This window comes from Cervus elaphus, chromosome 33 (genome assembly GCF_910594005.1).
Source record: "Cervus elaphus chromosome 33, mCerEla1.1, whole genome shotgun sequence".
Taxonomy (NCBI): domain Eukaryota; kingdom Metazoa; phylum Chordata; class Mammalia; order Artiodactyla; family Cervidae; genus Cervus; species Cervus elaphus.
The window spans coordinates 21,172,285-21,196,354 of record NC_057847.1 but is presented as its reverse complement, the minus strand read 5'-3'; the positions used below and the strand labels follow the sequence as shown (position 1 = coordinate 21,196,354).

At 38.5% G+C, this 24,070-nt stretch overlaps 1 long non-coding RNA gene across 1 annotated transcript in view; it reads right to left on the bottom strand.

Moving 5' to 3' along the window:
• LOC122688361 overlaps positions 1 to 24,070 on the bottom strand; it is a 46,195-nt gene that overhangs the window by 7,429 nt on the left and 14,696 nt on the right. The gene's annotated exons all lie outside the window — the stretch shown is intronic.

The window sequence follows — 24,070 nt, the reverse complement described above, 5'->3', positions numbered from 1 at the left end:
GATTTATACATGTATTCACATATAATATTGTAGATTTAAAGTATATTCTGTATCTTTGTTCTGTTTACAGAACAATAGAAGGCATTGATTAACCTAAGTACTTTACTTGAAAAACCTATGGTTATAACACATGGCCTGAACAGGCTCATTTTGCTAATCAAACTTCTGTTTCCTAACGATGAAAAGGTAGTAAGTTCAAATAATGTTTATTGTATATTTGTTGCAACTCTACTAAAGACTAAAGTATTTGACTGTATATTTCATTAATAAGCTTTGCTGGTGTTTTCAGTCGCTGTTGTGTCCAGCTCTTTGCAACCCCATGGACTGCAGCACGCTAGGCTCCCCTGTCCTTCACTCTCTCTGGGAGTTTGTTCAAATTCATGTCCACTGGGTCGGTGATGTTATCTAACCATCTCATTCTCTGCATTCTTTTTAAACTCCAACACGGATTAAAGGAATATATGAAGAATTTTTAAAATGTTCAATGAAATTGCATAAGTACTGTCATGGATTGAATTGTGTCTTCATAAGAAGAGGCAGTTTTGACACACAGGACACGAAAGATGCGTGAGTCAAACGAAACACCGTGTGAGGACACAGTCGGACAGTCACTTGCAAGCCAAACAGCAAAGCCCGGAAGTCGGCCTGGCCCACATCTTGATCTTAAGACTTCCAGCCTCCAGAACTTGAGAAAATAAATTTCTCTTGTTTAACCATATTGTCTGTGGTACTTTATAACAGCTGTCCTAGCAAATTAATACATCATCCTTTCAAAGTGTGGTAGTTGTTAACCCTGATTGTAACAGCTACGTCCCTTTCCATTTTGTTCCTGATGAAATGCAATTTGCAGTTAGTGTTTGTTTGCTTGTTTGTGGACCCTGGTGTGAGGGCTGGATGAATTTTCTTTGCCCATCCCCTTCACCAAGCATCCCTTGTTTCTTTCCTCCCACCCATTCTTCCCTCCTTTTCATCTTGCCCTTTGTTTCACATCAGCGCTTCCCCCTTTTCGTGCCTTAAAAATGCCCCACATGCTGCAACCAGATGTCTGGATTATGAAAAGGGGAAATGTCAAGTTTTATTTTACATGGAATGTAGAGACAGGCTGAAAGGTAAGGGGAAATAGATGGTACTAGACCTCTTAAATGAACTGGGATGGCATTCTTCATCATCTTATACACAAATTTCTTGATATTTGAATAGAGTAGACATTTAATTAAAAGACCTTTTTAATAACCACTAATGATCTTACATTTTACTATCTTTATAAGCATTTCTGTCTCTTATTTTCTTCTCTTTGAAGAAGGAAATTCAGTTTTTCCTTTCATACCTCATTTTTTTCTGTGACTCTTTCTAGATACATTTCTGACCATTTCTGCCCCATTAGCAGCCATGACAAATAGAAGACCCTCAATGCGTGCTTGATAAATGAACATACAGAGATCAAAATGCATCCTGACACTCTCCACCATCCGTACTGCGGTACCCCTGCTCTGAGCCTCATCATCTCTCTTCTGGCTCATGATGGGGGCCTTCAGCTGGTCACCCTTCTCCTCTTATTCCTATGGTCTGTTTTCAACACAGCAGTGACTTGGAATATAAAGTAAATGTGTCAAACGGACATAGAGAATAGGCTTATGGACATGGGGAGAGGGGAGGAGAGGGTGAGATTTATGGGAAGAGTAACATGGAAACTCACATTACCGTATATAAAATAGATAACCAATGGGAATTTGCTGTCTGGCTCAGGAAACTCAAACAGCGGCTCTGTATCAACCTAGAGGGGTGGGGTGGGGAGGGAGATGGGAGGGGGACTCAAAAGGGAGGAGATATATGTATAGCTATGGCTGATTCATGTTGAGGTTTGACAGAAAACAACAAAATTCTGAAAAGCAATTATCCTTCAATTAAAAAAGAAATTAATTAAAAAAATAAAGTAAATGTGTCACTATCCCACTGAAAGTGCAGTCACGATTTTCCATCTCACTCACAGTATCACACCAAGATCTTAAATGGTGTGCAACGCGCCCCGCTCCCCGCAAACTGCCTTTCCCTCAATCCCCACCCCTTCCACGCCATGCCTGTCCTGCTCTTCCTCGAGTGCCTCTTGTGAATCCCCACTTTAGAGCCTTTGAACTAGCTGCTTCCTTTGTGAAACGTCCCTCCTATGGACTGAATGTGTGTCTCTCAAACTCACGTGTTAGGTTCTAAGCCCCTGTGCACGTGTGCATGCTAAGCCGCTTCAGTCACGTCCGACTTGGCGCGACCCTCTGGACTGCAGCCCTCAGGCTCGTCTGCCCGAGGGGTTCTCCAGGCAAGAACAGTGGGTTTCCACGCCCTCCTCCAGGGGATCTTCCCAACCCAGGGATTGAACCCACCTGTCTTACGTCTCCTGCATTGGCAAGAGGTTCTTTACTACTAGCCACCTGGGAAGCCTCCCAGCCCCCTAAAGTACCTCAAAATGTGACTGGAGATAGGATCTTTAAAGACGTGACTAAGTTAAAACGAGGCATATAAGGTGGACCTTAATCCACCTATGAGAGGAAGTTTGGACACAGACATGCAGTTTGAAGGCTACGTGAGAGCATGGGGAGAACACGGCCATCTATAAACCAGGAAGAGAGGCCCAGAAAAAATCTACTCTGCAGACACTTTGATCTTGGGCTTCTAACCTCCTGAATTGTGAGAAAATAAATTTCTGTAGCTTAAGTGGCTCAGTCTGTGGTGCTTTGTTATGGTGCTGCTAGCAACCTACACAATCCCCCAAGGGTCACTTTCTCTTGTTTTGTTTTGTTTTTTCATGTTACCTTTTCAATAAGACATACTCTTGATTACTTAATTTTTTAAAAGCTATATAGAGCTTAGTTTTTGGTATCTTAAGAATTGAATAAAGTGGATAGTCAATATTATTTAGTTTCAGGTATACTCCATATGGTTTGATTTGCATGCAATCATTATGAAATGGAGTTTCCTAGGTGGCTCAGTGGTAAAGAATCTGCCTGCCAATGCAGGAGCCGCAGGAGAGCCAGATTTAATCCCTGGGTCAGGAAGACCCTCTGGAGAAGGAAATGGCAACCCACTCCAGTATTCTTGCCTGGGAAATTCCATGGACAGAGAAGGGCTACAGTCCATGCGATCGCAAAGAGCCAGACACGACTGAAGTCACTGAGAATGCACATACCCGTTATGAAATGATCACTGCAGTAAGTTTAGACCATACACGTTACTTATGTCTATATTACATCCCCATGAGTATGTATTATGTAACTGGAAGTTTGTACACCTTAATCTCCTTGACCTACTTTGCCCGCCCTCCTATTCCCCTCTCTTCTGGCAACCAATTTGTTCTCTGTATCTATGAGTCTATTTTCATTTTGGTTTATCTGTTTTGTTTTTAGATTCCACTTAGAAGTGAGATCATGCAATTATTTGTCTTTCTCTATCTGACTTACTTTCCTTAAGCTAATACCCTCTAGATCCATTGGTATTGTCCCAAACAGCACATTTCATTTTTTATAGCTGAGTAATATTCCTGTGTGTGTGTATGTGTGTGCACGCACACGCAAGCGTGCTCCACATATTCTCTATGCATTCACCTACAGATGGACACTTAGGTTGGCTATTGCAATGCTACATATATGTGCTAGAGTGCAAGTATCTTTTAGTATCAGTGTTTTTGGTGCTTTGGGGGGTAAATACCCAGAAGTGAAATTGCTAGATCATATTGCAGTTCTATTTTTAATCTTTTGGGGAACCGTCACACTGTTTTCCATATGGTGGATGCATTAACTTACAACCCCACCAATACTGTGCGAAGCTTTCCTTTTCTCCACATCCTTTCAACATATATCTCCTGTCTTTTTGATGACAGTCATTCTGACAAGTGTGAGGCAGTATCTTACTGTGGTCTTAATTTGCATTTCCTTGATGATAAGTGATGCTGAGCAACTTTTCATGTCTGCTTGCTGTTTGTGTGTCTTCTTTGGAAAAATATCCAGTTCCTTTGTCCATTTTTCAATCATGATGATCCTACTTGAAATTACAACTTTCCTTTGTTCCCCGTCCATTCTCAACCTTCCAATTCCCACCCATAATCCCCTACACCCTACTTTTTTTTTGTTTTAATAATATTAATCACTTTCCAACACACTCTAAAATTCCTCATTTACTGTGTTTATTTTTTATTTACTATCTCTCCCTGATAGAATTTAAGCTCCACAACAACAGGGGAATTTGGAGGGTTTTTTTGTTTTTGTTGTTGTTATTCTCTGATTTATCCTCTGTGCCAAACATTTGGAATATGTTTGATTCATAATAGATAGTTAATAAATATTTGTTGAATATTGAATGACTAAATAAAACAGGATTTTTGCCTCTCATTGATAGCTGACAGTATTTTTTTTATAAACAATGTATGTTCTAAAATTTTATCTGTTTGAAAATGTATCTCCTATCCCATAAGAATATCTGTATAGTTTAGTCCAGAAATTGGAAAAAAATTCAAAAGTTTATTCTAGCATTTATCGAGTCCTTACAAAGTATCATGGATTATCTTATTTACTTTCCATAAAACCCAATGAGATATATGCTATTTAAATTACATTTTACAGACTAGAAAACAAAATGACTAAGAAATTAAATAACTTGTTCAAGGTTCTTGTTTTAGAAATGATGAATAGAATGTGAACCCAGGCAATCTGACCCCACAGTCTGTTCTTATAACTGCTATCTTATACAGTCTTTTAGACAAATATTGATTTTCAAGCCACTGTGTTACAGCCCCATAAGCAACTGGCCTCTCATCTCAACTTTTTTAAGATCCCTGAAGTTGCAGTAGGAAGTATATCTATCTATATATTGTTTATTTAAATTAATAATAAACAATAGATTCTGATTTCAATGGGAGTATAATTAATGCCTTATTTGAAAATTCCTTTCATTTAGTCTCAAGTTTCCCCCTTAAGTGGACTTTCTTATTCTTTATTGCTTTAATTCCCCCACAAATGTAATCATGTCTAAAAGCATTAATACATTCTTTAATGTTTCCATTTTATGCTTTGGAGTCTAGTTACAGCTAAAAAAATAAAACAAGCCTTCTTATCAGAGAAGAATTTTCACATGATTAACTTTTAGGTTTATAGTATTCAACAAGGAAGGTAAAAATATCAACCATCTGATCAGATAATGTCACAATCCAATGAAATATATTATCCTGAGATTATGACCCTTGGCTACCTTTGATCTCCAAGTTCACAGGATTTAGTCTACATACTTCCTGCTCTGCACTCAGACCACAGTTCAGGTAACAGGAGTATCAAGTGAACAGTGCTGCTCTGAGTTATGATTGCTTGACTCTATTGTCCAGGATGTGGGTAATTAACCAAAAGGAAGACTAGTCCAGAAGCTCATCAGTTCTCTATAAAAATGAGCTCTTTTCTTAAATGCCAATGCTTGTCTCTTATACATTTAAAAAGAATGAACCAATAAGAATCCACCTTTCAATGCAGGGGACACAGGTCCAATTCCTGGTCTGGGCAGATCCCATATGCTATAGGGCAACCGAGCCTGTGTGCCACAACTGCAGAGAAACCCATGAGCCCCAGGGAGGATCCCATGTGCTGCAACAAGACCCTACAGCTAAATAAAGAAATAAAAAGAATGAATCAGTGTCCCCTCAGCATCTTGGAGTTCCATTTTAGCTGGACCATTAATGGTGCACGCCAATCATTCCACGAGACCACTGTGGATGACTCCCTCATTCATTCCCCACAACATTTATTTGTTCCCTAGTCTAGTTAAATCCTCTCAAGTACAATACCCCCTCTTTGTTTCAGAAAATAAACTTGCTTCTATTTTATAGAGAAAAAAATACAATTTTCAGGGGGAAGAATTCCTCAATTTCCTGTCCTCTCAAGTCAACTTTATGTGTGACCCTACCTCTTTCAATCTTTCCCTATTTCCCAGCCAACTCCAGAACTGTACCTTTCTCCTGCACTTCCTAAATCTCTGTTTTCTTCACCTGTTTATACCTCAATTGCAGAGCTTTTAGTTTATACATCCACAGACCTTTCAGCTCTCCTCCTACATCACTGTCATCTCTTGGATCATTCTTAGGTCTCCTCAGTTGGGGCCTTCTTCTTTTCCTGCCCTCCATATTCTGTATCTTTAACCTACTCTTTTTTCTGTGCATGTTCCCTGGAAAGAATCTCATCCATTTAATAACTTTAAACACAGTACCTACACTATATACTTAGGATTTCCAGATTAATATCTCTAGGCCAAACCTCTCCTCTGCATCCAACACAAATATATCCAGTTGTCAACTTGCCACACTCTTAAATGTCTTACTTAACATGTCCAAAACATGTTCTCCTAATCCTGCTTGTCTCCTATTTCTGTAACTCAGATCAGGGCCATTCTACTTAGATGTTTAAGCCAGCACTGTAAGTTATCTTCAACTCCCCCTTCTCTGGGTCCACACCCACATCATCTAGTCCAATAGCAATCCTGGGATATTATCTCCAAAACAAGTTCCACACCAATCCACTCTACATTTGCATTTTCATCTCCTAGTTCCAGGCCACACTCATTCTCTTGAGAGGAGAGGCTCTCTGTTTCTATTCTTACTTGCATGTCATATTTCAGGCCCTCATCACTTTTTCCTTGGACCACTGCCATAGCCTCTTGCCTTCTTTCACTCTAATCCTTTCTCTTCATTGCTGCCAGCTGGATCTTTTTAATATGTGAGATCCAGATCATTAGCATTGGATACAAGGCCTTCCATGATCTGGTGTTTCTCTATGTGTCCAAACTTATTTCCCTGCTACACTCCTATCAGCAGACACACTACACACTTCCCCTGCTTTAGCTGTGCTGCTCTCAGAACAACCATCCACATTATTTACCCTACACCGATCTGCCCCCAAAGAGATTCAGTTAAGGTTTCGTCCCTTCTAGAAAATCTCTCTTTACTTCGCACAATTTAGGAAATGTGGCCCTTAAGTTTTTACCTAGCTTCTGTCATGGTGCTTATCATAGAATGTTCAATCTCTCACACCAGACTGAGCAATCTGAGAGCAGAAACTTCAACTGTGTATGGCTGGAATAGAGTATGTGCTCACTGAATGTTTACTGAATAAATTCACAGACGAATAATATAGTTTTCAATAAATTATAGAAGGACAGATACCTGGGCACAAAATAAAAAGGCAACAAAACTATTCACTCTGGAGAGAGCTGTGGAATAAAGGACTGAGTAAAGAAAGCATTTTTGATGAAAGGGAAAGAGGAGAGTGAAAAAGCTAGTTTAAAACTTAACATTCAAAAAACTAAGATCATGGCATCTGGTCCCATCACTTCATGGTAAAGAGATGGGGAAATAATGGAAACAGTGACAGATTTTATTTTCTTGAGCTCCCAAATCACTGCAGATGGTGACTACAGCCATGAAATTAAAAGATGCTTGCTCCTTGGAAGAAAAACTATGACCAACCTAGACAGCATATTAAAAAGCAGAGACATTACTTTGCCAACAAAGGTCTGTCAAAGTTTTGCTTTTTCTAGTAGTCACGTATGGATATGAGAGTTGGACCATAAAGAAAGCTGAGCGCCAAAGAATTTATGCTTTTGAACTGTGGTGTTGGAGAAGACTCTTGAGAGTCCCTTGGACTGCAAGGAGATCTGACCAGTCAATCCCAAAGGAAATCAGTCCTGAATATTCTTTGGAAGGACTGATGCTCAAGCTGAAACTCCAATACTTTGGCCACCTTATGCAAAGAACTGACTCCTTGGAAAAGACCCTGATGCTGGGAAAGATTGAAGGCAAGAGAAGTGGATGACAGAGGATGAGATGTTTGGATGGCATCACTGACTCAGTGGACATGAGATTGAGCAAACTTTGGGAGTTGGTGATAGACAGGGAAGCCTGGCGTGCTGCAGTCCATGGGGTCGCAAAAAGTCAGACATGATTGAGTGACTGAACTGACCTGAACTAAAAGGAAGAATTTTAATTTTTCTCTTTATATGTTTTAATTAAAAAAAAAAACTGACCTGTTGTGTGGGAGTTATCAGACGAAGAGAACATGAAATGAGTGCAATCAGAACCAAGCTCTCATCCCACACTAGAGTTCTAACTAACTGAATAATCCTGGACAAACCACTTTACTGATCTGGGCCTCAATTTCCTCATCTGTAAAATCAGAGGATTGGCTAAAGGAGGTGTTATTTTAAGATCTTTCTGAGGTTTAAAATTCAATTTTACAAATGGAAAAAAGGAACTACTTTATAATGGAAACCTGAGTTCCCTTCTTCTGTTTTAATTTTTATATGCTCTTTGGATATTAAAAAGTTATTCCACAATTTCCTAGAACCAGGGTCCCAAAATTTCTGTCTGCAAGGTATCAAAGAAAGTTTTCATTTGTTCTCTTGGCATACTTGACTTTTTGGGGAAAAATGTCTGAATGACTACATATTTCTTTTTAGATGCATTCTCCAAAACAGTGTTCCAGGAGATTGAAATAGGTCACCTCAGTAGAGATCAAGTTTGGGAAATTGTTGCCTCCTAAAACCCTTTTAGAGGTGCACAACCTATCATGGTCTATTGAAGGCTCAGAGGAGTCCTGAAATATAGATATGTGCTTAGCAACATAAATAGGCACTTAGGACTTCCCTGGTGGCTCAGACGGTAAAGTGTCTGCCTGCAATGTGGGAGACTTGGGTTCAATTCCTGAGTCAGGAAGATCCCCTGCAGAAGGAAATGGCAACCCACTCCAGTACTCTTGCCTGGAAAATCCCATGGACAGAGGAGGTTGGTAGATTACAGTCCATGGGGTCGCAAAGAGTCGGACATGACTGAGCAACTTCACTTTCTTTCACTTTAGCATTTCTCTAGATATCTTAGCATGAAACACTTTTTTCATGGCACATATGCTCATATCCTGTGGAAATTTGTTCTGATGGAACCAACTTGGGAAACTGACTTAGAGCAACCTTTCTACTGCTTATTTTTGCTTTTTTTCCATAAAGTTCCTGTGACTTTATAATATAATCACAGGACTAAGCATATACAATATGCATAAATATATTGACATTAAGTATATTAAGCAGCTTGACTTAAGCTACAACTATTTCATGGCTCAAAGAATGCCCTTGACGATCCTTTCCAATCTGATTGTTATCCTCACATAATCCATTTTTCTGTTTGGGGCTGCCTCAATGTAAAAGTTAATTTCTATGGAATTTCTTAAAGTTAGCTACACAACACTTCTTAAGTCTTCCGTTTTACTTTCTTGCTACTGATTAGAGTCGCTATAACTTTACAACATTTTAAAACACATTTTTATAGATGTATAGTTATGGAACATTTCCAAGCTAATCTAGTTGGCACTTAAGCTTTTCTAAAAAATACAAGATCTTAGAAATTGCTTGAATTTCTTGCCTTATCACACTTGAACCATATCTTATTGGTAGTTAAAGCACTTAAAGTACGGAATATATTCTTTCCATATCTCTTTGCACATAACAGATGCTATTCTGAGAAGTCCACTGAACTCTGAGTATGGTATATCATCCTGATGTCAGCAGTACAGACTGAAAATCTTTTAAAACATCTCTCTCATGTTTTATTATTCAAACAACAGCTTTTCACTTCTTTTCTAAGCAGATCTACTAATGCTTCATCAACTTAAGATCAGATTCGAGTCCCCAAGTAGAAAAATTGCAAAACATCAATTACTTGTTCTACTTTATAGGGATTTATTTTTAAAGCAGGCAGAGAACAGCTTTTTGATGGTCTGTGCTGCTGGACCTCACATGCTCAGCGTGACTGCAGACAGCTGCAACCAAAGTTAGCAAGAGGCTAACAGGCTCTGACCTGACTGCAGAACGCCATCAATAATCTGCAGCAAACACTGCGGGCTGCAGCCAAAGCAGTTGGCAGCTGTCTCCTTAGGAGCGTTTCAGAACAATTTCAGAGAGCCTGATTGTAACCGCTTTTTAAAAATCCTCTGGTTTCAAATTTTTGGAGATAGAGTAGTTGAATGTGACTAATCTGAATAATGAATGTCATAATAGTTCTATTTAGAACTCAACTGAAACAATACATTTGAAGGAGCTGAGAAATAAATACTGTTTCAAAGCAAGGTATCACTATTAGTAGTATTGTTTTTGAATAACAGACTCAGCTCTGAAAAGGATATCATGGTTATAAGACACATGGGTAAAAATAGACTGACCCAAGTGAGAAAAGAAAGTCATAAGTATTTTAACATATTATTTGTAGTTAGGTTGCTTTATAGGTATGATAGTTAACATAGAGCATTGGCCTAAGGATATATAGATTAATGGAGCAGAATAAATAAAACAGAAATGTTTTGATATGAGAATTTAATATCAGATACCAGCAGCAGCACAAATCTAAATGGGATGGGAAAGAAATTGAATAATTAGTATCATGGTTACTGGACAGCCACAAAATTAATTGTCCTTAACTTGTACTATATACTCTTGTTTCTAGTATGGATGATTGAATTAAAACTAGGGAGTTTTAACAGCTAAATATATAAATTAATTAATGCCAACTTAAACATTTAATAAGGGGGAATTGCTTATATAAACTGTGGCACATTTATGAGATTAAATTATAAACAGCCATCAAAAATTATGATTACTATCTTAATCTGTTCGGGCTGCTATAACAAAATACTATAGATTGAATGGTTATTAACATCAGAAATTTCTCACAATTCCAGGTGCTACCAAGGTTAATGATGGAAGGGCTGAAGGCACTCTCTGGGGTCCCTTTTATAATGGCACTAATTCCATTCATGACAATTCCTTGTGACCTAATCACATCCCCAAAGCCCCACCTTTTAATGCATCACTCTGGGGTTAGGATTTCAGCATATGAGTTGTGGGGGACACAGCCACTCAGTCTATAGCAGTTACAAACAATATTGGCAATAAAAATGTATGATACATTGTTAAGTGAAAAGGGTGGATTATAGCAAAAATCTATGCAACTACATTATTTAAGTACAAATGTGTGTGAAGAAACTTCTAAATACCATGGGTTAAAGTAAGTAGAAGCCAATTTTTCTGTTAAATGAAAGTCTATTTGGCTGTCTAAGGCTGGTATGGCATAATATATAATATTTTAGTACATAATATATAAGACCACATGGATATTACTGCTGATGTTCCACTATGCATGGACTCAACCTCAAAACTGAAGGTGGAAATGTCTCTATCTCAGGCAGTAGGATGAAGAAAGAAATGAAGGGAGAAAAAAGCAAAGGGCACTCATGCTGTCTCTGAGGCATGATTCCCAGAAGTTGTCACATGACTCTTCCTCCTGCTTAGATCCCTCTGTCCTGAACTCTCCCTCAAGTGACCCCTCGTCCCTGCAAGGAAGGCTGGAAAGTGTTGTTTCTAATCTAGATGGCCATGTGTGTAGCCAAAAGTCAGGGGCTCTATCACCATAGAAGAAAGAAAAGAGATTTTGGAGGGCAACAAAAAGCCTACATTTTAACACCATCTTAAAAAATGTACAAAAGCAGAGTGAAAAGAATGGAAGGAAATGAACCAATAGAAGAGAGTATGTCACTGAAAAAAACAAGACACTCAATTCCTACTTTTGCTTTTTTTGTTTGTTGATTTTGAAGTTCCTTCCTTGGTTGTACTGCCAAGAGGAGTTCCTCTTTCCTGGATCCTTCTCTTCACATTGTCTTTATCTTCTCTAGCTCCTGACTTCTGGGTTTCCCTCTCCAAATACTCAAATCCTGTGTGCCTTCTCCTCTATTTGGCACAGAAGTTAAGCTCTGCCTTGGGTTTGGCCTTCAGTAAGGATACAGGAGCTGAACAACAAAAAGAGCTAGAGGGTAAGGGAATTCACAAGGGAATTCATGTAATTGTCTTCACAAGGCAACGGTATTTTGTTATTTCAGTCTAGACAGTATTTTCCCTAAAAGGAAGCTATAGCAAGTCCCAGGGATGGTATGACACCCATCAATCACTGTGCCCAGTTTACCTACAAACTCTGTTTGAGGAAAACTGTCCTACTGCTCACCTAGAGCTGAGGCAGCAGTTTACAGGTCTTGGACCCCATTTCCTCCAAGTCGCAACCAGTTGGACCAGAGATAAGCATCTGATCTAAGAACAGCCTGGAGATAATAATGTCAGCTGGGCCAGTTGGAAAACATTCTGAAGGCAAGCAGAAAGCCCTAAGTAAAGAAGTTATGAGGTCCAATAAAGATGCATCAATGGAAAGAGTAAGATTGACTGGTTTCATATTTCCATGTGGAAATTCCCACTCAGCATTTCTGAGGAAATCTGTATTTTTCTTAATGTTGAATCCCAAGAAAGATCACCTGAGAAGCTGAGAAAACAGGGACAGGCACTACAATTATGCTGTGAGAATTAAAGCAGAGAAATCAACCTGGAAACATCTTTGGATGCATACAAGCCACTGAGGTCAGGGTGAATAAGAAGGAACAGGAAATGCTGACATGCGGAAACAAAGGTTTAGGTTAACATTAGAATAGGACAGGAACATACAGAAGTGGCATGGTTACAATCCATCCAGTCACTTCTGCTTGCTGCTGTGGTTATGTTGTAAGTGTATTTCTGTGACCCTGGTTTCTTGTTCATGATGAGTTATTATTGCAAATTGAAAGAAATTAAGAAGTTTATGTGTATAGTACACTTAATAAAAATTCTGTGAATAGAGTTCCAAAAAATAAGTTTTGGAAGCAAAATGAGTCCTTAAATTGGCAATTTTCATGCATAATCCAATGAAGTGTGATGAACTTTGCTATGAGATCTGAATGCTAAATTATTTAAATGTGCTATTGTGCTCAGTCGCTCAGTCATATCCGACTCTAGGGACCCTTTGGACTGTAGTCCACCAGGCTCCTCTGTCCATGGGATTTTCCAGGCCAGAATACTGGAGTGGGTTGCGTTTCCTCCTCCAGGGGATCTTCCCGACCCAGGGATCAAAATTGAATCTCCCATGTCTCCTGCATTATAGGCAGATTCTTTTACCATTGAGCCATCGGGAAGCCTCAAATTATTTGCTCATTGGTGTTGGAATATTTACCATAAGCTATAGAGGCTTCCCTAGTAGCTCAGTTGGTAAATAATTCACCCGTAATGCTAGAGACCCCAGTTTGATATCTGGGTTGGGAAGATCCACTGGAGAAAGGATAGGCTGCCCACTCCAGTATTCTTGGGCTACCCTGGTGGTTCAGCTGGCAAAGAATCCACCTGCAATGTGGGAGACCTGGGTTCAATCCCTGGATTGGAAAGATCCCCTGGAGGAGGGAAAGGCTACCCACTCCAGTATTCTGGCCTGGAGAATTCCTTGGACTATACAGTCCATGGGGTCTCAAAGAGTCAGACACGACTGAGCAACTTTCACAGATCTTTGCAAATTCTATAATAGAAAAATACAGTGAGAAAAAGATGCATATGTTGTGGAATACTAGTATATGAAATCAGAAAAAGATCTAAGGTCTGAATTATCAAAAGCAATATTGATTTCAACAGCAAAGCCAAAACCAAGGCAAGAAGATAAAATATTTTCACCATTAAACAAATTTCATGAAACAGAAGTACCCAATTTGAGGACACTTTTGAACACACTTTGAGCAATTTGACAACAGCAATGTAAAGTAAATGAAAAATTTCTACATTGAGCAGGCAATTAATTTTAGGTGCACTTTGAAGTTTTAAGAATAATAATTTCAAATGTTAGATATTTATATAATTCTATTTTAATTTTCAAAATTACTTTGACATTTGTTTTTGCTTAATTTTAATGTCTTTTTTATTATATAATCAGGTAGAGATTATTTTCACATGCTTAATATATTTACATATTAATATATATTTTATGTATATTGATATTTTATATACTTACATATTATATATTTGCTTGTTAGTAAATATTTGCATGTTATATTTATTTATATATTAGTATATTTGTTGTTTATTAGTATATTAGTTACTGTGGGTGTTCTGGTCAGCCAAGCCTCTCTTGTCTCCTCGACGCCCTCCTGTGATGCCGCTCTTCTTCCTTCAGTGAGAATCCTGTTCCCTTTATTGCCATATGTTACCTTACTGCAAATTATTGGAGGTAATCTGAGTATGTCTGAAGACATACTCAGAAACAGAAAAGGTCCGTTTTCATTTCAATCCCAGAGAAGGGCAGTGTCAAAGAATGTTCAAACTACCAGACAGGTGCTCTCATTTCCCATGCCAGTGAGCTTATGCTTAAAATCCTTCAAGCTAGGTTTCAGCAGTATGTATTCCAAGAACTTCCAGATGTACAGGCTGGGTTTAGAAAAGGCAAAGGAACCAGAGACCAAATTGCCAACATTTGTTGGATTACACAGAAAGCAAGGGAGATCCAGAAAAATGTCTACTTCTGCTTCATTGACTACAGGAAAGCCTTTGACTGTGTGGATCACAGCAATCTGTGGAAAATTCTTAAAGAGACAGAAATATCAGACCACATTACCTTCCTGAGAAAGCTGCATGCGGGTCAAAAAGTAACAGTTTGAACATTACATGGAATAACAGACTGGTTCTAAATTGGAAAAGGAATACATCAAGGCTATATACTGTCACCCTGTTTATTTAAAGTATATGAAGAGTACATCATGCAAAATACCAGGTTGGATGAGTCACAAGCCAGAATCAAGCTTGCCGGGAGAAATATTAACAACTTCAGATATGCAGATGGTACCACTGTAATAGCAGAAAGCAAAGGGAAACTAAAGAGCCTCTTGATGAGGGTAAAAGAGGAGAGTGAATAGGCTGGCTTAAAACTCGACATTCAAAAAACTAAGTTCATGGCATCTGGCCCCATCACTTAATAGCATATAGAAGGGGGAAAGAGTTCAAACAGTGACAGATTTTATTTTCTTGGGCTCCAAGATCATTGCAGATGATGACTGCAGCCATGAAATTAAAAGATGTTTGCTCCTTGGATGGAAAGCTATGACAAACCTAGACAGCATATTAAAAAGCAGAGATATCACTTGTCTGACAAAGGTCTGTATAGTCAAAGGTGTGGTTTTGCCAGTAGTCATGTATGGATGTGAGAGTTGGACCATAAAGAAAGCTGAGCACCAAAGAATTGATGTTCTTGAACTGTGCTGGAGAACTCTTGAGAGACCCTTGGGTTGCAAGGAGATCAAACCAGTCAATCCTAAAGGAAATCAACCCTGAATATTCATTGGAAGGACTAATGCTGAAGCTGAAGCTCCAATCCTTTGGCTACCTGATGCAAAGAGCTGACTCACTGGAAAAGACCCTGACACTGGGAAAGATTGAAGGCAAAAGGAGAAGAGGGTGGCAGAGGATGAGATAGTTAGATAGCCTCTTTGGCTCAATGGACATGAACTTGAGCCAACTCCAGGAGACAGTAGAGGCCAGGGAAGCCTGGCATGCCACAGTCTGTTGGGTGGCAAAGAGTCAGACACGACTTAGCCACTGAACAGCAACAAAAGACCAGAACACGCACAAGACATTTAGAATTAAAGGATCAGTTAGGGTGTGATTGACAAAATACTGACATTTATTTTCAAGTAAGTATAGTCAATGAACAAGAAGTGATCTTATTTCCCCTCCTGATTCACTAACCTTCCTTGCATTAAAATACATATAATTCTAAACTCTCCTATCTCAGAACACTGCTCTACCTCAGAAGCCCAAGTGTGGCCTCAGCCTAATGTCAGTCTCACTAAAAAGGCTAAGGAATCACACTGATTATCTAGGTAGCACTGTAAAATGCCTACTACACTTAGCAGAATACAAAATTATTTCTTTAGTCTATAATCATCAGAAAGAATGCCAACACTTCCAAAATAGAACCAAACAATGAAAAACTAGATGAATGAAATTAGGGAGGCATTTAATAACTTAACTAAATATGCTTCCTCTACTGTAACTCACTCAATTGGGTTTCTGATTGTATTATCATTTCTCTCTCCATATTTTGGAGTTATTTCTTTGCTGATTTTTTTTCTGTCCTTTGCTTGAGTTACAGCTAAAAGAAATTTGTATCATAAATTAAAGTGCCCCCAAATGAAAATGATGTATAGATTCAATCCACATCTATTTATAAACTTTATTTTACTAAAAGGTGAATGAACTTCATTTTAAATCACCTACTATCTCAACATGTATCTTTTCACTTTAGAATATTAGATTTTCTATGTCTACATAATTTAAACATATTTCAATCTCAGACAACTTTATTATATTTTAGGTTTTATTTTAATCAAACATGAACACTGTTTTTCATTGTTGGGCTATTTACTGTTGGGATGCAAATCACCTCATACATAAGGTTTCAGCAAACTTTTTTGGTAAACAGTCAGCTGGTTTTACGAGTCATACAGTTTGTGTCAAAATTATTCATTTCTACTTCTGTAGCATGAAAGCAGCCATGGAAACATTATATAAACAAGGACTATGGCTATATGCCAATAAAACATTTTTATGGACAATTAAATTTAAATTTCATATAATTTTTATGTGTGACAAAATATTACTCTTCTGTCAAATTTTCTCAAGCATTAAAAAGTGTATGGACACATTTGTGAGCCATACAAAAACAAATGATGGGCTGGATTTGACCAGTGGGCCATAGTTTTGACAACTCATGTATTAATACTATGACATACATATATACTCTAAATATTTTCAACATAGTGTTTCTATTCATTTCTATTGGAAAAGAATGAACTTTACAGTGTTAGCAGACAGAAATCTCACTTCACAGGTAAGCTTTTGACAGTTTTTAATTCAGCTATTTATATATTCCAACACTGTGTATCAGGATGATAGGGAGAAAATAACTCTCTTTCATTTGAGTCAAAGTGGTTTATGTTAATCACATATAGAAACAAAATTGGATTAATAATGCTTCTATCTCAACCTCAGAGGAGAACTGGAAGAAGTAATTAGTGATTTTCCATCAAAGAAGTAAAATTTCTACACAAATGCAGAATTTAATAAGGCACACGGACCTAGCTTTAATCAAACCCAATTAGGAACGTCTAGATTCCCACAAAGGAGACCGCAGGGTGATTGCTGACTTTACTGGATCTCTTTGGTCAACACGCTCAGTGAGTGCATTTAAAATATAATTTGGTTTGCACACAGCTTTCCCACAGTTTATCACATAAAATGAAGAACTGTAAGATGATACAAAAGCATCTATAAAATCTTCATCCACCCACTCCCGACCATGCACCCTGAAAAGCACAAGTTGAAGACTAAAAAAATATTATCAGCCGGTTCTCCCTTCAAAACCACCAGTGGAACCCCAAAAGGCCTCTAGCTGTCCCCTTACAAAGACATGTCTCCAAGCGTCAGAGGAGCCACTGGTATACATGAAGCAGAGCTGACCTCTCAACGGCATAGGGGTTAGGGGTGCAGACTCTCCGCCCACTCGAAAATCCGAGTGCAATTTATAGTCTGCCCTCCTTATCTGTGGATTCAGTCAACTGTGAATTATATAATACTGTAGTACCTACTGATGGAAAAAAGAACCCTCATATAAGTGGACCCATGCAGATCAAACCGTGTCATTCAAGGCTCAATTGTATGTTGAATTTTCAAATTTAGAAAATTTCAAAATGCTAGAAAACAACCCTTTAAGTCATTACTCTGGCATCTGTCTTCTTGATCAGCCTTTCCTCGCTTCTGTACTCTGCTTCAGCCACTGTTTAACTCAAAAACCTCTTGAACATGGTTTGAACTACAAACCACGGATGATTTATTTGCTCCCTTTGCCATTGGGAACATGAGGTTTGCAGTGGCCTCTGCACACCACACATGGGTGCCTGCTAAGAACTAGATGCTTTCTCAGTGGCGCCAAAATCTTGGCTCTTCTTTTATGATTTTACCATGAACTGTAAAGTGGAAACTCCCATACATATCAAGTGTGAGTAGAAAGTGACTAGTCCTAATTTGGGCTGGGCTCCACACGTTCCTATGCGGTAAAGGAGCCATTAGGTGTGACTTGGTGGTTTTGGAGTCAAACCCTGCCACAAATCTTGAGTTTAATTCTAGCGGAAAAATCTCAAACATCATAAATTTCCTTGCATGCTTCCAATTAGATATTTTGTATTTGCTTTGTTGAGTCTAATTGTTTCAATTCTCTTCATTCCTGGCTTAGCTATGACTAGGATCATGCCAATAAAAAACTGATCTAGTCTCCAGTGGGATATTAATTTCATTTCTAAAGAAAATTAGATTTTAAAATTCCAGATTTCCATAGTTTTCCACAAAACACTCTATCGGACACTGAAGCTTACCTTTATTAAAGTCCTTACTGGCAAATAATTTTACAGATGTGCAATGTATCACAGAAAAATAAAGTAACTTTCCTAAAAGTAGTCAGGGAAACATAAGTTCCTTGAATTCAAATATTTTGCTTATTCCTTTGAGTTTTTCCCCATTTAGATTTTAAAAATCACTTTAAATTATTGTTAAGTTAAATAGATTTTCCTTAAGGCTGAGTCTAATCTCTCTGGACATTACAGAACATTTCAAAAACACTGTTAGAAATAGTAGAAAGTTTTTTCCTCTTTGAAGTTTTATACTAAATTTTCATCTTTTACCTTAAAGGATATCCTCTTAAGTATAGTTTCCTCAATTGCAATTTGACTATTTTCCTCTTATCTTCTATTTAAAATGATATTTCAGATGGTTTTGGAAATGTTCACCATTTCATCAACTATTCAACAGGAGTCACTTTTCATTTTTCAGATGAAGTTAATTCTACAGCATGAGCTTCAGAAACAGACTTAAAAGTCAGTTCTTATACTCAAAGCTTAGATCACTGAACCATATAGTCCTGTAAAGAATATAGAAAATGATGTACACAGTAAAATAGTTTCCTTAAATACATCTGTATGTATCTCTAATGCCTGTAAAAAAGACAAAGTTCTCAATTTTTAATTCATAAATTAGCACTAGTATTAATATTCAAATATATCCAGATTCAAAAAATGATTAGATATTAAGTCTCTTACTAGATCAAGGATAAGAGAAGGTGATACACAGATACCTAAATTTACAAAACTTAGGGAAGAGAGGAAACTGTTGTTAAGTAGAACTAACCGAAGAAACACGGAGATGAACAACACGACCTAAAATATTAATGTTAATCTAAAGACTAAACCGATGAAAGGCAGGCAAGAACTAGAATTGTGAGTCCTAATTGCAGTGTGTCTTTCTAAGTAGTAAACTGAACAGCAACTATTCTATTCATTCTTTCCATCAAGAAATAAGGATTTCTTGGACATGTACCACAAGCAAGGCACTGGAAATTCAGAGTCACATGTTGCCCTTCATGGACTCAGGACTGAACAGGAGCTCCTAATCTGTAAGGACAAGGCATCTCCTACCATGTGTAATGAAATACTTCTTATTGCCCAATTCAAAGCTTCAAAAGGTTTCTTAACTATACTAACAAAAAAATATCAAGTGTCCATAGCAGTTGCTTTGGGTGTGGTATAAAATGACAACTTTCCAGTCTCAGTGGTTAAGGGTAAGATGCTTTACTGCGTTCAGATGTGCCAGTTACTGCACCTGGGACTAGAAAACTGTTTAGATGTATTGAGGTAAATTCAAGGAGGAGAAATATATGTCTTGCCTGACGATAAAAACATTGGTTTTTGTTTCTGGATCCATCACTGAAGCATTCTACTTGGGCTCTTGGTGCTTCAGTGTCCTCATCTATAAACAAAATAATTGGATTCAATCTTTGAAATTTCTCTCTAGAATTTAATTCCGGAATTTTAAAATGGGAAGAAGTTGGTTTATTCACCTGCCTGATATGAACTGAATAACAATGAGTTCTAGGGTTAAAATAATCAAAGAACTATGATAAGCAGAAAGAAAGGAAACGGCATAGAGCATTTGCTGCCAAGAATTAGAAGCCAGACAGAAGACAAAGAACAGTCCACAGCAACCTGGCTGCACAATGCTTGAGCTGTGTTTGTAGCACATGCATCTTAACCAAACCAAACTCTTGACTATATAATCCCTTCCTGTCTAATCTTTCATCTAGTCTTGTCAGTTCTACCTCCAAAATACATCCCAAACTCATGGATTTCCCTTCATTTTCACAGTGACCATACTATCAATGTTCAAGCCAACTCATCTTTCACATGGGATAAGGAATAACCCAACTAGTCTTCCTGCTTCTATACTTATCAATCTAAGTAATTGTTTTTTCAATGAAAAGTTCAGATTTTTATTAGTTTCTTGAACTGTGGGTCATACTCAACATATTTTAATTCCTCCATGTCTTATTGCCAAGGAACAAGTTATTAATGTGTCAACTTTAAAAATTAATTTTGAAACACTTTTTTATTTACAGATGAGTTGCAAAAAGAGTAGATGGACTTCCTCTACACTCTTCACTCAGCGTTACCTAATGTCAGCATCTGGTACAGAACCCTAATACATTTACTGAAACTGAGAAATTAACCTTGATGCAAGACTCTTTTACTAAACTACAGACTTGACTTGCATTTCACCAGTTTCTATTCCAAGTTCCTATCCAGAATATCACCTTGTATTTAGTCCCCACATCACCTCAGTCTCCTCAAATCATCTCTGACATATTTCTGAGACATATTTTCACAGTCGTGTCTTATTTTTAATAACTTTGACACTTTTGAAGAATGCTAGTCAGGTGTTGGATCATTGGAAAAGCAAGAGAGTTCCAGGAAAACATCTACTTCTGCTTTATTGACTATGCCAAAACTTTTGACTGTGTGGATCACAACAAACTGTGGAGAATTCTAAAGAGATGGGAATACCAGGCCATCTGACCTGGCTGCTGAGAAATCTGTATGCAGGTCAGGAAGCAACAGTTAGAACTGGACATGGAACAACAGACTGGTTCCAAATTGGGAAAGGAGTACATCAAGGCTGTATATTGTTCCCCCGCTTGTTTAACTTATATGCAGAGCACATCATGAGAAACACTGGACTGGATGAAGCACAAGCTGGAATCAAGATTGCTGGGAGAAATAACAATAACCTCAGATATGCAGATGACACCACCCTTATGGCAGAAAGCGAAGAACTAAAGAGCCTCTTGATGAAAGTGAAAGAGGAGAGTGAAAAAGTTGGCTTAAAATTCAAGATTCAGAAAACTAAGATCACAGCATCTGATCCCATCACTTCACGGCAAATAGATGGGGAAACAGTGAAAACAGTGACAGACTTTATTTTGGGGGGCTCCAAAATCACTGCAGATGGTGACTGCAGCCATGAAATTAAAAGGTGCTTGCTCCTTGGAAGAAAAGTTGTGACCAACCTAGACAGCATATTAATAAGCAGAGACATTGCTTTGTCAACAAAGTCCGTCTAGTCAAAGCTATGGGTTTTCTAGTAGTCACGTATGCATGTGAGAGTTGGACCATAAAGAAAACTGAGCACTGAAGAATTGATGCCTTTGAACTGTGGTGTTGGAGAAGACTCTTGGGAGTCCCTTGGACTGCAAGGAGATCCAACCAGTCCATCCTAAAGGAGATCAGTTCTGGGTGTTCATTGGAAGGACTGATGCTGAAGCTGAAATTCCAATACGTTGGCCACCTGATGTGAAGAACTGACTCATTTGAAAAGACCCTGATGCTGGGAAAGATTGAAGGCAGGAGGAGAAGGGGACGACAGAGGATGAGATGGTTGGATGGCATCACCAACTCAATGGACATGAGTTTGAGTAAACTCTGGGAGTTGGGGATGGACAGAGAAGCCTGGTGTGCTATAGTCCATGGGGTTGCAAAGAGTCAGACATGACTGAGCAACTGAACTGAGTCAGGTGTTTGGTGAAATGTCCCATGCCCCTCAATTTGAGTGTTTCATATTTTCTCATGATTAGACTGTAATTACAGGAATTTGGAGGAAGGATATCACAGAAGTGAAGCACACTTGGTCTTCTTATTCTCCAAATATACCAAGCTCAGTTCTACTCCAGGCTTACGTACTAGCTGCTTCTTCAGCCTAGAGTGTTTATTCCCTTAAGTTTTTGTATGGCTGACTCTTGCTTGTCATTGATATAACTGCTCAAATGTCATTACCTGTATAGTTTATCCCTTATTTCTCTCAGATCACCTTCCATTCACCTTGCAGTTGACACTGAACAACAGGGGTTTAAATTGTGAGTTCTCACTTACACAGAGGTTTTTTTCAATAGTAAATAGAACAGTACCACTCAAGCCCTGGTTGGTTGAATCTGCAGATGCAGAGTAACCCAGGATACAAAGGAACTATGGATCCAGAGGGCCAACTATAAGTTATACGCAGATTTTCAACTGTGTGGAGGGCCAGCGCCGCTAACCCACAGGTTGTTCAAGGGTCAACTGTATTTTGTTTTTCTTTTCCTTTCATCTTACCTGTCACTATTTTCAATTATATATATTTACTTGTTTATTGTTGATTTCTCCTTCTAGAATGTAACTCAACAACTTGTTCATTATTATAATCCATATCTTAAACAGTGTTTGGCACATATTGATAATTAATAGTTGTTAAGTAAATAATCATGATGGTGTGATCACTCACCTAGAGCCAGATATCCTGGAATGTGAAGTCAAGTGGGCCTTAGAAAGCATCACTACGAACAAGGCTAGTGGAGGTGATGGAATTCCACTTGAGCTATTTCAAATCCTGAAAGATGATGCTGTGAAAGTGCTGCACTCAATATATCAGCAAATTTGCAAAACTCAGCAGTGGCCACAGGACTGGAAAAGGTCAGTTTTCATTCCAATCCCAAAGAAAGGCAATCCCAAAGAATGCTTGAACTACCACACAATTGCACTCATCTCACACGCAGGTAAAGTAATGCTCAAAGTTCTCCAAGCCAGGCTTCAGCAATACGTGAACCGTGAACTTCTAGATGTTCAAGCTGGTTTTAGAAAAGGCAGAGGAACTGGAGATCAAACTGCCAACATCTGCTGGATCATCGAAAAAGCAAGAGAGTTCCAGAAAAACATCGATTTCTGCTTTATTGACTATGCCAAAGCCTTTGACTGTGTGGATCACAATAAACTGTGGAAAATTATGAAAGAGATGGGAATATCAGACCATCTGACCTGTCTCTTGAGAAACCTGTATGCAGATCAGGAAGCAACAGTTAGAACTGGACATGGAACAACAGATGGGTTCCAAATAGGAAAAAGAGTACATCAAGGCTATATATTGTCACCCTACTTATTTAACTTATATGCAGAGTACATCACGAGAAACGCTGGGCTAGAAGAAGCACAAGCTAGAATCAAGATTTCCGGAAGAAATATCAATAACCTCAGAAATGCAAAGGACACCACCCTTATGGCAGAAAGTGAAGAGGAACTAAAAAGTCTCTTGATGAAAGTGAAAGAGGAGAGTGAAAAAGTTGGCTTAAAGCTCAACATTCAGAAAACTAAGATCATGCCATCTGGTCCCATCACTTCATGGGAAATAGATGGGGAAACAGTGGAAACAGCGTCAGACTTTATTTTGGGGGGCTCCAAAATCACTGCAGATGGTGACTTCAACCATGAAATTAAAAGAGGCTTACTCCTTGGAAGGAAAGTTACGACCAGCCTAGACAGCATATTTAAAAGCAGAGACCAAAAAAAAAAAAAAAAAGCAGAGACATTACTTTGCCAACAAAGGTCCGTCTAGTCAAGGCTATGGTTTTTCCAGTGGTCATGTATGGATGTGAGAATTGGATGGTGAAGAAAGCTGAGTGCCGATGCTTTTGAACTGTGGTGTTGGAGAAGACTCTTGAGAGTCCCTTGGACTGCAAGGAGATCCAACCAGTCCATCCTAAAGGAGATCAACCCTGGGTGTTCATTGGAAGGACTGATGCTGATGCTGAAACTCCAATACATTGGCCACCTCATGTGAAGAGTTGACTCATTGGAAAAGAGCCTGATGCTGGGAGGGATTGGGGGCAGGAGGAGAAGGGGACAACAGAAGATGAGATGGCTGGATGGCATCACTGACTCAATAGGCATGAGTTTGAGTAAACTCGGGGAGTTTGTGATGGACAGGGAGG